At 38.7% G+C, this 14,662-nt stretch overlaps 1 protein-coding gene across 1 annotated transcript in view; it reads right to left on the bottom strand.

Moving 5' to 3' along the window:
• The window catches only part of ALG14 (ALG14 UDP-N-acetylglucosaminyltransferase subunit), an 83,925-nt gene that overhangs the window by 64,326 nt on the left and 4,937 nt on the right, over nt 1–14,662 (bottom strand). The gene's annotated exons all lie outside the window — the stretch shown is intronic.

Below are 14,662 nucleotides of genomic sequence, written 5' to 3'. Positions count from 1 at the left end.
AGCACCATATTGTAAAATGTTACTGGCTCTGCATGTTGTAAGAATGCCATACAAATTTAACGGGCACAGGGAAACTGATTAAATTACCAGAAGGTTGAAATAACTGCAATGTTATTCACAGTTATTTCAGTTCCATCAGTTCAGAATCTGATTCAAAGAAAGATTAACCTAACTTGCCTTTGTTGTAGAGATGGAGGATGGGATAATTAAGACTTAGGAACGAATTTAAGAGATTAAGCTATTTAAAATACTTTAGAAACATGTACATATCTATCTGATGTATATTTTGAAAATAATCATTTATTCACTGAAATGGCCACATCAGGATCTCTATTCACAATAAATTACATATATTTTCTTATTCAGAATGGCCTTCTTTCAAATTAGAGGTATTTTTTACCTTTACCTATAATTGAATATAGTTAAGGCCCAGTGTAAAGAGGAAAAGTATATATATATATGAGTCACATCCTAAAAATGTAACTATGTTAAACCATGAGTTGTAATACATAATTTATAACTGAAACAAAACCCTAGAATTGCAATTATATAGTTCACAAATTTATTTCTTTTAGTTTTGCTTGGAAATTATGAGAGATACTAAATGCACAAGATTTAGAAGTCTCAGCAAGTTATATACAGTCTCAGTCCACTATGTGAAGTCAGCACCCCACCTTGTGGAAAATAGAAGGTCATGTTAATTTCAGAGGTACTGATGGATAAATCCTGCAACTTCCAACTGCCACTGATTCATACATATATATGGGCTAAGAGATGTAAACCAAAAGAATCCCTATTTATTAAAGTAACAGAAAAATTAATGTGCTTCCAAATACAAGTATACCAGTCCCAAAATATTGGTGCTTACGATATGTTTGCGTTATTTAGAAAAGAAATATTTCATATCAATAGGTTATTATTTCCACTGGGGCTTTTATCTCTTTTCAGCTTTGTTTCTAAAAAACACAAAAAAACCCCACTTTCATTGTTTTCTAACTATAACTTAGAAAATACAGAAAATATTCAAAGACGAAAACAAAAGTCAACCATTATCCACAATTCAGAGATGATCTGATCTGCCTTCTTGGTACAACTTCAAAAAATAGATCACTTAAATCCTTTCTGCAACTGAAAACATTCTATGATCTCAGGTTTCTAAAACTGAAATAATTTCTTCTCTTGTAATTTAACTGACTTCTTTCCCAATCTCCTGTCATGATTCTTGTCAAACACACCCTCCTTCTGTCTCAACACGTCCTGCACTTTCCAACTTCCCTACTTTTTCCCACGCTGTCCTCCTCTCTTCATATCCCCCTACCTTTTTGGAGAAGCCACCACCCCCACCTCGACACTCCAGCCCACAGAGATCTCTCCTTCCCGGGGAATTCAAGCACTTTTGTCTTAGCAATATATATACACAGGTTTTGAAGTTCCCTACGGCACTCTCAGTTTGGTCCAACACCTGACGTAATTTCTCATCTCCATTGTTCTCTTGGTGCCATCCTTTTTGGAGTTCTCCATCCCCTTGCTCCACTCCCACTGGCTGCTCTCTAGGCCTGCTGTGCGAGGTGGTCTTCACACTGGAACTCCCTTCACTGCCATCCTGAGAATTCCCCTTGCTTCTCTGCTGGGCTGGAGCCCAGATTCCAGGACGGGAGTCTTCCTCCTTCTTGAGTCCCCCTTGTTTTGGGAGAGCACAGAGTATCCTCTGTGAAAGCGTATATGGGGAATCAGTTTGAGGACATTGCTCCACTGTCATTCTGAATGCCATTTGGACCCCCCAATGTGAAAAGAAAATTTCTTTTCTTTCTGGAAGTTTTTGGTATCTTCTCTTTATCACTAGTTCTGAGATTGTATAATGATACATCTTGTGGTGACTGTAGTTTAACTGGGCTGGGAAAAGTCCTTTAGTTTGAAGGTCATGTCCTTCCAGTTCTGGGAATTTTTCTTGGGTCATCGCTTTTTCTTTTTTTGTAATCTTCTACTGTGTCCTTGTTCTTTCTGGATAGTAGACCTCCAACATCTAGTTTGATTATCTAATTTTCTTGTCTTTCCTCAATTGTTTTTATCTTTTTGTTCTGCTTTACAGCAGAGTTCTTCAATACCATCTTCCAATATTTTCGCTTTTTTATTCCTACAATCAAAATTTTAATAGCCAAGGGTCTTTCTTGTTCTATGAGGTTTTTTAAAAACAGATCTCATTTCTCAGAAGATATTATTTTCCCTTAAGTGCCCCCCCGCCACCTTGCCCTTTCCTCTGATTCCTTTTCTCATAGTTCCTTTTCCTGACTGTTAGTTTTGCTTTCTCTCACATTTGAGGCTTTCCTCCAGTGTCTGGGAGTCTGCAGATGCCAGTTCAAACCAGTCATTCTCAAGAGGGAGAGGGAGATTTCTCCCCCAGGGACATTCAGCAAGGTCTGGAGACATTTTGGGTCGCCAAGACTGGGGGTGAGGGGCGGAGATGGGAGGACTGCTACTGGCATCTAGTGGTGGAGGCCAGGGATACTGCTAAACATCCTACAACACAGAGGACAGCCTCCCCACAATATTTATCTGGCCCAAAATGTCAACAGTGCTGACGCTGAGAAACCTTGGTTCATATTAAAGAATGAGCCATTAAAAGGCAGACTGGAAGCTCTGTGTACTGAATGGGGTTTGTCAGGTAGAGGATAAGAAGAGTCAGGACTTGACCATTTCAGTATTGGGGAAAATACCAAGAGTCAGAATCTATAGTTCTGTTCTCCTGAGCAAATCAGTTTCTTCAAAACTGACTGTCAATCTCCTGTCTGGGGGAAATAAATGTAGCATTCTGGGAACTGATTGGAAAGGAGACCTAAGTGGTGGGTGTTGGGGGACAAGGGGTGGTTATTTACTCTCCTTAAGCCCTCGATTTTCAGGGCAATGTCTTACCCCATCCATTTGGCTTGATGTTCCCAAAGCCAAAACCTCTTTAGTTCAACCTTTCCAGTGGGTAAATCTTGGGTTTTCTACCAGGGTAGGGTAGAGAGTCTGGAAGTCTAACTGGTCTACAGGCAGACTTCAACTGGGAGGCGTCTTTTCAGCCTCACCCTGCACTCCAGGCTCCAGAGGTCGTTGGTGACTTTATTATTTTTTATTCACTAGCACTGCCTAGCAACACTTTTCATTAACTCCTAAGGTTTCCAGTATTTACACTTTTGCCTCTCCAACTGTACCAAAAACTTCTTGAGGCAAAGGGGCACTTCCTTTCCTTACTTGTATTTCTTATAAAACTTAGTCCAAATTTTGCACAGAGAAACTAATCAATCAATATCCACTTTTGATTTTTGAGATGGATTTCACTTTTAGGAAGGCAAAGCTTCTAGGGAGCTATTCTACCTATCTGGAACAAAGAAGAGCATACAAAACAAATACCCCAGTACTGCAACCTCAGCAAGGTGTTTGGTGAATAAAGCTTTTAAATAAAAACACTCTCCAGGGGGAAAGACTGTTCTAAAGCCATATAAAGTCTTTTCAAACAGAGAGGAAAATCATCCCAATAAGAATATATGATGTTTCTAAAAAAGAAGTGGAGACAATCTCTCCTCATCGTCCCCATACCAGATTAGTCTGTAACGTATACTAGAAATCTCCACTCTATCAGCCATTCTTAAGTTCAGTCCTCTCTGTCTCTACTGAGAAGTAATGCAGGTCCCAACAGCTCAACGTTCAACAGTGCACTGCCACCTGGTGGCAGCATAATGGGATGACAGAGACATGGGCTGGGGAGGCAGCAGAGAAGAGGACAATAATACAAGTCCTTCAACACCTGGAAGGACTCTCCAGCACCATTTCTGAAGCTTGAAGGACCTTTTTGGGTTGAGAGAGAGAAAAAAGGGGAGAGAGAGAGCAAGTGTGCAGGACTTAGAAAATGGTTCTGAATCAGTGCAGGGAAGGCGTGGACAGTCCCTTCGAATCCCAAGTTGCATCCAGCTTCCTCCAGCCAGTGCAGAGGCTGCTGATTCATTCGGTGGTATGAAGTATTATTCATAAAGACACTTGGAGACAGGGACGCTCTACCTACAGACTTCCCAGGGTCAGTGATGGCAATTCCATTCTTACAACTGCTCAGACCAAAAGGTTTGAAGTTCTGCTTGACTTCTCTCTTTTCTTCACATCCCATATCCAACCTGTAAGGAAATTCTATTAATTCTACTTTCAAAGAACATCCAGAATCCAGCGATTTCCCCCGATTCCCATCCCTACTGGTGCAAGCCATGCTATCTCTTGTTTGGATTGCTTCAACAGCCTCCTAAGTGGTCTCCTTGGTTTCACCCTTGTCCCCTACAGTCTATTTGCAACACAGCAACCAAAGTGATCTCTTTAAAACAGCAGTTAGACCATGTTACTCCTCAGCAAAACCTTCCACACCTCCCTATTTTGAGTCAGAGAGGAAGTCCTTACGATGGCCTACAAAGCCCTGTGTCACTGGCTCCCTGCCCCACCCTCCCATCTCCTCTCTAGCGTCTCTCCCTGCACTCCCTCTGCTCCAGCCACCAGGACACTCTACGATTCCCCCAACATCCAGGGATGCCCCGCTCTGCGGCTTTTCCAGACACTCTGCCCTCTGCCTGAAACGCTCTTCCCCCAGGCGTCCTCATCTTCTTCAAGGCACTATGAGTAACTGCAACTTCTCCCTCTGCTTCAGATTCCCAACTCCCCATCCCTGTGCAATCCTCCCACAGCACTGATCACCTTCCAACAAGCTGGATGATTTTCTTATTCACTACGCCTAGTACTACTGTCTTTCTGATCCAGCTCGAGTTAAGTAAGCTCCATGATGGAAGGAATTATCTTGGTCTGTTTTATTCACTGGTGTAACCCAACTGCCTATTAATAATGCCTGGCACAGGGAAAGCAAATATGTATTGTTGAATAAACAAAGTTAGGAAAAAAAGAAGAAAAGAGAATTCTGACTGCTACCACATTATAAATTTTGGAAAACTGAAAATCTTTATAAGTTTTTATACATCAGAAACATGTTTCTGTATTTATTCACATCATATTTAACATCTCTCAATAAGACTGGGTCCATATCGATCATTTCCTTTTGTTCAAGATCTTTTCCCAGTATTTAATATTTAAGGGCTCTTTTCTCATTATCTGTTCTAATAGTTTAAGGTGGCATATAAGAAACTTACTGATTTTGCATATTCAGCTTGCATCTGACACTTCCCTGACCTTCTCTTATCTGATAGTCTTTTAGTTGATTTTTTTGTTTCTAGATATGATTATTTATAGAATATATGACTATTTATTCTTTTTCAATATTTATACCTCATATTTCATCTAAGGTGGATGTTCAAAACAAAAAAATAGTATGACTAATGGCAGGTATTCTTATTTTGGTTCTGATTTTAGAAAGAATGCCTCTAATGGACATAGGCTTTTCGCTCCAAATACACTTTTTCATATTAAGGAAACGAATGAAACTGTTAGAATAATAGGTTATTTGTGCAATGCAGCGTTTTAGGAAATAAATGTAGGCAGCCATGGATATGAACGTGATGCAGACAAGAAGATTAGAGTCCAAAGCAACTGCGTCACATGTAGGGTTTGCAGAGAAGAGGCACTCAGTATTGCTGGCCTGAGCAAATTACTGAAAAATATGAATAGAGGGCATAGACGGTTTTATTTAGTGACCAGAATGACAACTGTTTGGGATATCTATTACATTTGTCTCTACCCCACATGATATTTATACTCTTTCATATGTTTACTACATCATCTTTAAAACAGGAATTCAACCAACAATTCAGCAGAATGCTAAATGGAAAAGGGTTGACATGCCCTTTAATGTCAGCCAGTTACTTAATTTGGGCTTTTTTGTTTTTAATATTTTTTCTAATCAAAGTAACAGCCACACTTATTGTAGAAAATTTGGAAAGTTACAATAACGTGTGATATAATGTGTATGCAGAATGTGTATGGTATAAGTACAAAAATATTTACTGCAGTATTCAATGAAAAACTGAAAACTTCAATGGGAAAATGGTATGTCAATACTATAGACGACCATGCAATCATTAAAAAGTACAAGGCAGACCTGTATGTACCAGCATGGAACACTATCAAGGTATACAGTTAAATGAAAAAAAGCTGAAAACAATATACAGGATGTGACTTATAAACCAGCCATATCCTGCCTCCCCCGTTTACGTAGTGATGTGTATATATGTACACATAATTCACAATATTTCGTTATAAGTACATGAGTAACAAGAGGGAAAAAGTTATAGCAGGGTATAACTCAAGCTGGTACACCCCAGCGAGACTGGGGTGGAGAGGGAACTCCCACTTTTTATTTTATATACTTCTTTATTGTCCAAAGTTTTTAAATTAAGGAACAAAAAAACATGAAATAAAATTTAGAGAGAAAAAGAAAGATAACCACTTACAATCCTATGACAGTTAATTCTGGGGCATATTTAATAAAGATTTGCTGAAATATTCACATAAGCATAGTGTCTTGTACAGAATCTACACTCATTTAATTTTTTTTGAATAAATGAACAAACAAATAACCTTTCTTGGTAAAACATTATAAGCTTCATTATAGAGTAGTGAGAAATCTAGGTAAGTGACCCAAAAGTAAAGAAAGTTGGCTCTAATTTTTAACCCTTCAAATCAGTTTTCATCAACTTCTATTCTTGTTTTATATATGAAAAAGGCTTACTCTTTAGTTTTTCTACGTAGTTTTTAAAAAGTTTTAGTCTCTTTTCACTGAGTTTTTTTTGCTAGTAATATGACCTGAAGGTGCCAACTCATACTCTAACAGAAGCTACAAAGAGTAAAGGTTGTCAAGGGAAGGGGTTAACAACAGATCATGCTCAGACTGGGAAGCCAATAAAAGGATGAACCAAAACCCACAGTGCAGCGCCCTGAGCCTATTTCCTTCCATGTCTCACCGGGGTGGGTGTCCCTGATGAAACACAGGCCAACGAGGAGACTACTGCTTTCCACGAAGAAAGCTCTGGTTAGATTTCTCACTTACCTCCATATAATATAGCTCTGGTAATTGGTTCTATTTGGAAAGGTTACTACCCAATTTTTCAGCAAGATATTACTTTAGCTAGTCTTTACTTTAGAACTAATCCCAGTGGAAATTACATTTTCTTTAGAAGGTTTTTCAAGACATTTTTCACGTAAGTAATTTCACAGCTAAACATCTGCTTTTCTGTTTTTGTGCTAAGCTTTCCACTCTCACCTTTCTAATCTCAGTTGCTTTATTCGACTGGGATTGAGATGTTTCTCCCAAGGGAAGCCTGTTTCTCTTAAAAAGCTACTTAAACTACTCAGAGAAACACAGGCTAACAGCAGAGTGAAAAAGTGCACCAAGAATAATTATTTCTCTTCACTTTTGCATAATTATAAATAAGGTGAATTATGTACCTAAAGATTGTAAATACCATTAAAAAATACACTGAATCAAAGGAATTAGGAGAAAATTGAATGGAGTTTCCACAACAAAAGGAGGTCACCTCTACCACTTAATTAACGAGATTACATTATTAATTTAAAAATCTGCTCTATATTTATATCTAGCATAAACAGGTAAATCTGAGCATTTAAATATTTTTTCTACAAACAAGCAAAAACATTTAGAAGTTCACTGAATAATTCCATATCAGAATAAGATATAAACCAAACAATAAAAAATTCCTATGCTACCTAGATAATTCTAAATGACTAACAGAGGGTAATTTGTATCCTCTGATTTCTGGGAAGGTCGTCTTTATGTTGGGAAGAGCAGGCTTGTGTTGAAAATGTGGGTTTTGGCTTCTCACCAGAACCAAGTGGGAATCAATGCACTTTTATTATGAGTGATATGGATGAGACATCTTGCCCAGGCAGAGAGTGCAATTACTGTTAATGCCTTAAAATGGTACAGATTTTCTGGTTCACTTAAGAAGCATGAAAAAATTAAATTATAAAGAGATAGTCAAGGCCTTTAACCACACAAGTATTATCTATAGCTAGGAAACTGCAGTTGGTACAGGTACATCAGAAAAAAAAAGTGAGGAAAATCGGGTGAGTGGGGGATGCTATTTATACAAATAGTCTGGAATAGGCACCTACACAGAGGATATATTAAAACTCTAATTTTATTTTATTTTTTTTATTTTTATTTTTTTTAACTTATTTATTTTTCCCCCAAAGTCCCAGTAGATAGTTGTATGTCATAGCTGCACATCCTTCCAGTTGCTGCATGTGGGACACGGCCCCAGCATGGCCAGAGAAGCGGTGCGTCGGTGCGCGCCCGGGATCCGAACCCGGGCTGCCAGCATTGGAGCGCATGCACTTAACCACTAAGCCACGGGGCCGGCCCTAAAACTCTAATTTTAATTAGAAAATGAATTTGACTTTGGTTCTGGCAAGATGGCAATATAAAACAACCTGAAAACTCTCCTTCTAGAAACAGATTAAAATGCTGTAAGAAATATAACAGCATTTATATTATATAAGATCATTTGATCTGAACTGGAAAGAAGGGAAATCCCTACTTGCCAGAAACAAGAATATGAAGAGGGAGCAGACAGCCTGTGACCCCGAGTTTGGGGAGGAAGACGTAATTATGCCAGAAACCTAGGGCTGAGGTTTGATGCCCCCGCAGGTTCAAGAGGAGAGGTCTACAAAGGAACAACAAACTGACGCCTGCGAGTTCCACAACAATAACAGCTCCTCTGTCCTGGAAAGTGAGAGCGCCTTGGGCTCAGTTCTTAGTCCCCTTCATCTTCTAACTACACTTAGCCCCTGGTGATCTCACCCAGTTTCCTATTATAAGTACCATCATGTAAACACAGATGACTCCAGAATTCATATTTCAGACCAGACCTCCCTCCTGAACTTCAGACTCATAGATCCATAGGTGCACAGTCCACACCTTTGCTTGAATGTTTACAGACATCCCACACCCAGCCCTCCTGCTCCCTCACGTAATATTCCTCAGGTAAATGAACAGCAACCCCATTTTCCTTGTAGCTCAGGTCAAAAATCTGAATGTCATCCTCCACCCCTCATTTTTTCCCCACACCCTGCATGCTACCTGCCAGCAGATCCTATTAGCTCTACCTTCAAAATATATCCAGAATCTGACTACTTCCTATCATAGCCACTGTTGCCATCATGGGCCAAGTCATACTGGTCTCTCATTTGGATTACTGCAAGAGCCTCCAAACTCCTTTCCTTGCTTCTGCCCTTTTCCCTTTTAGTTTATTTAGGAGCCAAAATGATCCTATTAAAATATAAGTCAGATCACATCACTCCTCTACCTAAAACCTCCCAATGGCTCCCCATGTCACTCACAGGGAAAAAAAAATCTAAGACTCAAAATGGACCAGAAGGTCTTAAAAAGTCTGACTCGAACAGCCCCACCTTGACCTCTATGGCCTCAGAACCTACTCGCTCTCCCTTGCTTACTTTGCTTCGGCCACACCGACCTCCTTGCTGTTTCATAAACATGCCAGGCACAGCCCCACCTCAGGGCCTTCTCTGCAGTTTTTGTTTCCTCTCCAGGAATTCTCTTTCCCCAGATGGCTTTATATCTCACCTCCCTCACGTCTTTGTTCAAATGTCACCTTTCCTGGCCACTCTACCTAAAATTGCAACCTCCCTTCAACCGCCACTACCCCCATTCCTTTTCCCTGTTCTAGTCCTCTCCTTAGCATTTATCACTAACACATTATACATTTTACTTAATTATCTTGCTTATTATCCCCCCATTGGAATGTACGCACCATGAGGTCAGAGATTTTTGCATGTTTTATTCACTACTGTATCACTAGCACTCAGTAGGTATTCAATAAATACTTGTTAAATAAATGAATGAATGCTAAATTCATAGTTATGAAGAAAAAAAAAATCAACCTAGAATTCTAAACACAAAATGCAATCAAAAGAAGGGCAAAACCAAAACACATTTTCAGGCAAACAAAAAACACAGAAAGAATAAATCCAGACCTTCCATGAAAGAACTAATAAAAGACAGAGTCCTGAAAGAAAGACATCAGATAAGCATTGGTAAGCAAAGAAAATGCTATATAAACCTAAATAAGCACTGACTGCATAAAATAATAATAGTAATAAACAATTTGGGTGCTATAAAAACAAGGTAGAACCAAAAAACTAAACAATAACATATAAGATGGGGGGAGGTGGTCACAGTTAAAACATGCCAAAAGCCTTGTTTTTCAGGAGGAGGACGGAGATATTAAGTTTTTGACTTTAAATTAGGTATCCTTGTTAACAACTTAAGTATAATGTCTAAGAGAGTAGAATAATTTCTATTCCAGGAGAAGGGAAAAAGGGAAGACAAAGAAAGCTAAATTAATCCAAACAGAAGACAGAAAAAGAGGGGAAAAAAGGCTCAAAGCAAAAGTAAAGTAAGTAGAAAGAACCAAATAAAATAGCAGAAATAAATCTAATACATTAATAATCACAATAAATGTACACGTACCAAACATGCTAGTTAAAAAGAATGATTCTCGGTTTTGAATTTTAAAAATGGTGCTATATGTCATTCATAAAAGACACACCTAAAACACAATGACACACCAAAAAGTAAAAATAAAGAGCTAGAGAAAGATATACCATGCAAACACTACAGCACAGATTACAAAAATGACAAGAGAATATTACAAAAATATTTAGGCCAATACATTTGCAAACTTACAAAAAATGGACATCTTCCTAGAAAAATACTGACTTAAGAAGAAACAGAAAGCCTGAAGAGTCCTATAACCATAACAGAAAGAACACATCAGGGCCAGGTAGTTTTACAGACAAGTTCTACAAAACTTAAAAATTAATTCCATACTTACACAAATTCCTCCCAAGAACAAAAAGGTGTATACACCCTACTCTTAGTGTAACCTTGATACCCAAACTACAGAACAGCATGAGAAAGGAAAAGTAAAGGATAATCTCACTCATGAACATAAATGAAAAAATCCTAAATGATACGTCTGCAAACAAAATCCAGCAATGTATTAAAATATAACACACTATGAACAAGTTGGGTTTATTCCAGGAATTCAAGAATAGTTCATGACATGTAATTGCCCATGTAAACAGACAAAATTAGAAAAACTATATGATCATCTAGGCTGCAGAAAAGACATTTGATAAAAATCAACAACCAAATGTGATTTAAAATAAAACTCCTGGCAATTTTTAAAATCAGAAATAATGCAAGGATGACCACTACACTGCTTCTATTCATCACTGTTCTGAAAGCTCTAACAACAAAATGAGAAAAAGAATAAAAGGTGTAAGGATTAGAAAGAAAGAATCATAATTGTTACTATTTGCAGATGATGAGATTCTCTTCATAGATAACAAAAAGTGTACAAATTATTAGGATTAATTAGAGTGTAGCAAGGTGGTTCTTATAAAAGATACATCACTTACAACGATAATAAAACAACACAAGGTACCTAGAAATAAAAACAACAAAAGATAGGCAAGACTCTTATAAAGAAAATTAGAAATGGTACTGAAAAGTATTAAAGGAGATCTAAATAATGGAGAGAGAGATGATATTCCTGGATAGGAAGATACCATTACACAGATGTAAATTCTCCTAAAACTGATGTATTGATTCAATTCAATTCAAATAAAAATTCCAACAGGGTTCTTTGTGAACTTGTCAAAGCTAATTCAAAAACCTCTGTGAAAAAAAAAAGAACAATTAAGACGGTTCTGAAGAGTAAGACAAACGGAGCTCGATATTAGCCCAGGGACAAATGAACCAGTTCACAAAGAAAGCTCAGATACAGAGCTACACATACAGAGAAACTTGATATAACAGTGGCAGCACTGCAGATCAGTAGGAGAAGGACTATTCAGCAAGCGGTGCTGGGCCAGTACTGGTGGCTACTGTACTAGAAAGCGCAGACCTAGATCGTTCAGTATTCTTGGCTGATGAGGCTCTGCCAGCAAATGTATTGATGACTATTGATTTCTTCACTAACATCCCTCCTTTCCCCAGTCTTGTGAGTTCCATGGAAGGTACAATGGTAGCTTCCAGGGGGGCTGCAGGTAGAACTCCCCTAAGCTAAGTAGTGTAGAAAGAGAGGAGTAAGCGGATTCTTCCCTTTTAACAAAGCTTGGTGGGAAGGTGTCTCTCCACCCTGCCTCCTCTCCCTCAAGTGTGGCACAAAGGCGTAGCCAGCAGAAAGGACAACAGGCATGTTAACGCTACCGCCCTCAACAGTTCTCCTCTGCATCTCTGCAGAAACTCTTCCCAGCTTCAGATTTAGGAGTTGAAACCCTTTCAGGAATGGGATAGTGTTTTTTCTCCAGCGGGGACTGCATTACCCTAGCAGTAAATTAACTGATGGAAGAAGGAAGTCAGACAGAAACGCTTAGTCCTACATGGTGGCGCTACTTTGATAACAGGAAAAATTAATAGCACTAAAAAAATCCAAAATCTTTGGCTTTCTTATTAAAGTGAATCAAACCTAACTTACTGGGTTGTAAAGTGTCATCATTGATTCACAATATATAACAATCTTCCAAATGTTTCACTAAACCACGAAATAATTCAGCAAATAAACAATACATATGGTGATAGACCTGGAGGGAAATATACAATATGTATGCTAAATTAAAACTGGAGCTTCCAAATTGGATGCAACTTCAGAAAGAAGAAAAGAATATGCACACTAATAATTGGGTAAAAACAAAGATGCCTATTCCTTATGCTGAAAACACTAAGAATTTTGTACTTATTTAACCTTTATATTTTTTAAGTAGTCTGCTAAATTACAGTACTATCTATGAGAGATTAAATAACATTTTTAGTCTCTGATGCCTTGGATAAGAACTCCTAAGGCATTCTTTTCTCACTTGGTATTTTGAGTTGGAAAAGAATGTACAGAACAGGCAGAGTGGCGTGTGCACAAAGAGCACAGGCTTTGGAGAAGACACATTCAGGTAAGTGCCGCATATCTGGCAGGACCCTGGCCAAGTTATTTACATCTCTGAGCCTCAATTCTTTCATTTGTAAAATGAGGGATACTATTATCTGTCTCACACATTATTTAAAAAATCAACTACTGGCTCACAGGGATGAAAAGTGTCCTCCCCAAATTCTGGAACCCGTGAATGTGACCTTATTTGGAAACAGGGTCTCGTAGATGTAATCAAGCTAAGATAAGGTCACACTGGACTAGCGTCGGCCCTAAATCCAATGACTGGTGTCCTTATAAGAAGGGCATGTGAAGACAGAGACACAGGAGTGGCCCTGTGACAATGGAGGCAGAGACCAGAATGATGCTGCTACAAGACAAGGAATGCCAAGGACTGGCGGCAACCATCAGAAGCTAGGAAGAGGCAAAGAAGAATTCTCACCTAAGCCTTCGGAAGGAGCATGGCCCTGATGACACCTTAATTTTGGACTTCTAGCCTCCCGAACTGAGAGAGAATAAATTTCTGTTGTTTTAAGTATCCAATTTGTGATACTTTGTTACAGCAGCCCTAGGAAACTAACACAGTATTGACTCCTAAAACAGAAATGAAGCATTTTGGCTCATTTCCCACATAGAAAAAACATACCATACACTTTGCCATGGCTGAATAACAGCAGGCAGATTCTCATCTTGTCTGACCTGGATTCTCCAAGAATACATTTTAATAGTATTTTAGTTAGGGACCATGTTTACAAGTGACCAAAACTCAACTAAAACAAGCTGAAAAAAGGCCAGGGGGTGGGGAGCAGGAGGGGGAAGGAGGGTGAAGTGGGAGAGGAGTTAGCTTAGTGGATCCTGATTTCCGAGAAAGATAAGAACCACCAAGCCAGGACCCACAGATGCAGCTGGGCCTCTGGACTCACTGAAGGCAGGACTCACTACCTGTTTTCTCTTTTTATTCTTCCTGTATATTAACTGCATTCTTTTCTCTATCTGTAGTCTGTCTTCATCCGCCAGGTGAAAACATGACTGCCAGCAGCTCCCAAGTTTTATCTTTTAGAGAGTTTGCCCCTGAAGAAAGACTGCCTCCATTCTCAGGGTCCCCAACTCCAAAAAGCCCAGAGAAGCACTCTGAGTGGCCTGAGCTGGGTCAGCTGTCCACTCCTGAATTATCTGTTGCAGCCCCATGGCTGGGCAGGTACCAGAGAAAGAGATGGATGGAGACGATCTACACAAGGAATAGCTCTTCCTCAAGCAATTCCTCAAGGAATAGTTTTCTTCCTTCATAAAGTAGCTTCACTTTTTTTCTTTTACCCCAAATTCTGACTAAAATTTTAAAATGAAGTGAGCAACCTGGGGTGGAGAAGTAATTTTAAAGGCAGATACAAGTACAATTTGAAGAATAAGTAGTCATAGACAAATCAAATTATATAAATGTAATACATTGACAAAGACCTTTAATGAAGAGCCAGTAAGTACATGAACTGGATGCTTTATGGATGTAAGTATAAATAAAACAATTTTCACAGTTGGAATTAACTGGAAAACAACTTCCTCTATTTCTGGAGAATAAAAGAGAATATAAGAAATTTAAGCAACCATTTTTATTTGAAGATTTATTTTAAAGAAATTCTAATCTTTTGGTAGTAAAGTAAATATATTTCATTAGCCACAAACAGTTGACTACCTTGAGTGGGCAGGGTACTAAAGTGCCATGATATTGTTTCCAGAGA

The sequence above is a fragment of the Ceratotherium simum genome, chromosome 2 (genome assembly GCF_057802395.1).
Source record: "Ceratotherium simum simum isolate JZ-2026a chromosome 2, ASM5780239v1, whole genome shotgun sequence".
Taxonomy (NCBI): domain Eukaryota; kingdom Metazoa; phylum Chordata; class Mammalia; order Perissodactyla; family Rhinocerotidae; genus Ceratotherium; species Ceratotherium simum.
This window is presented reverse-complemented; position numbering and strand designations above follow the sequence as displayed.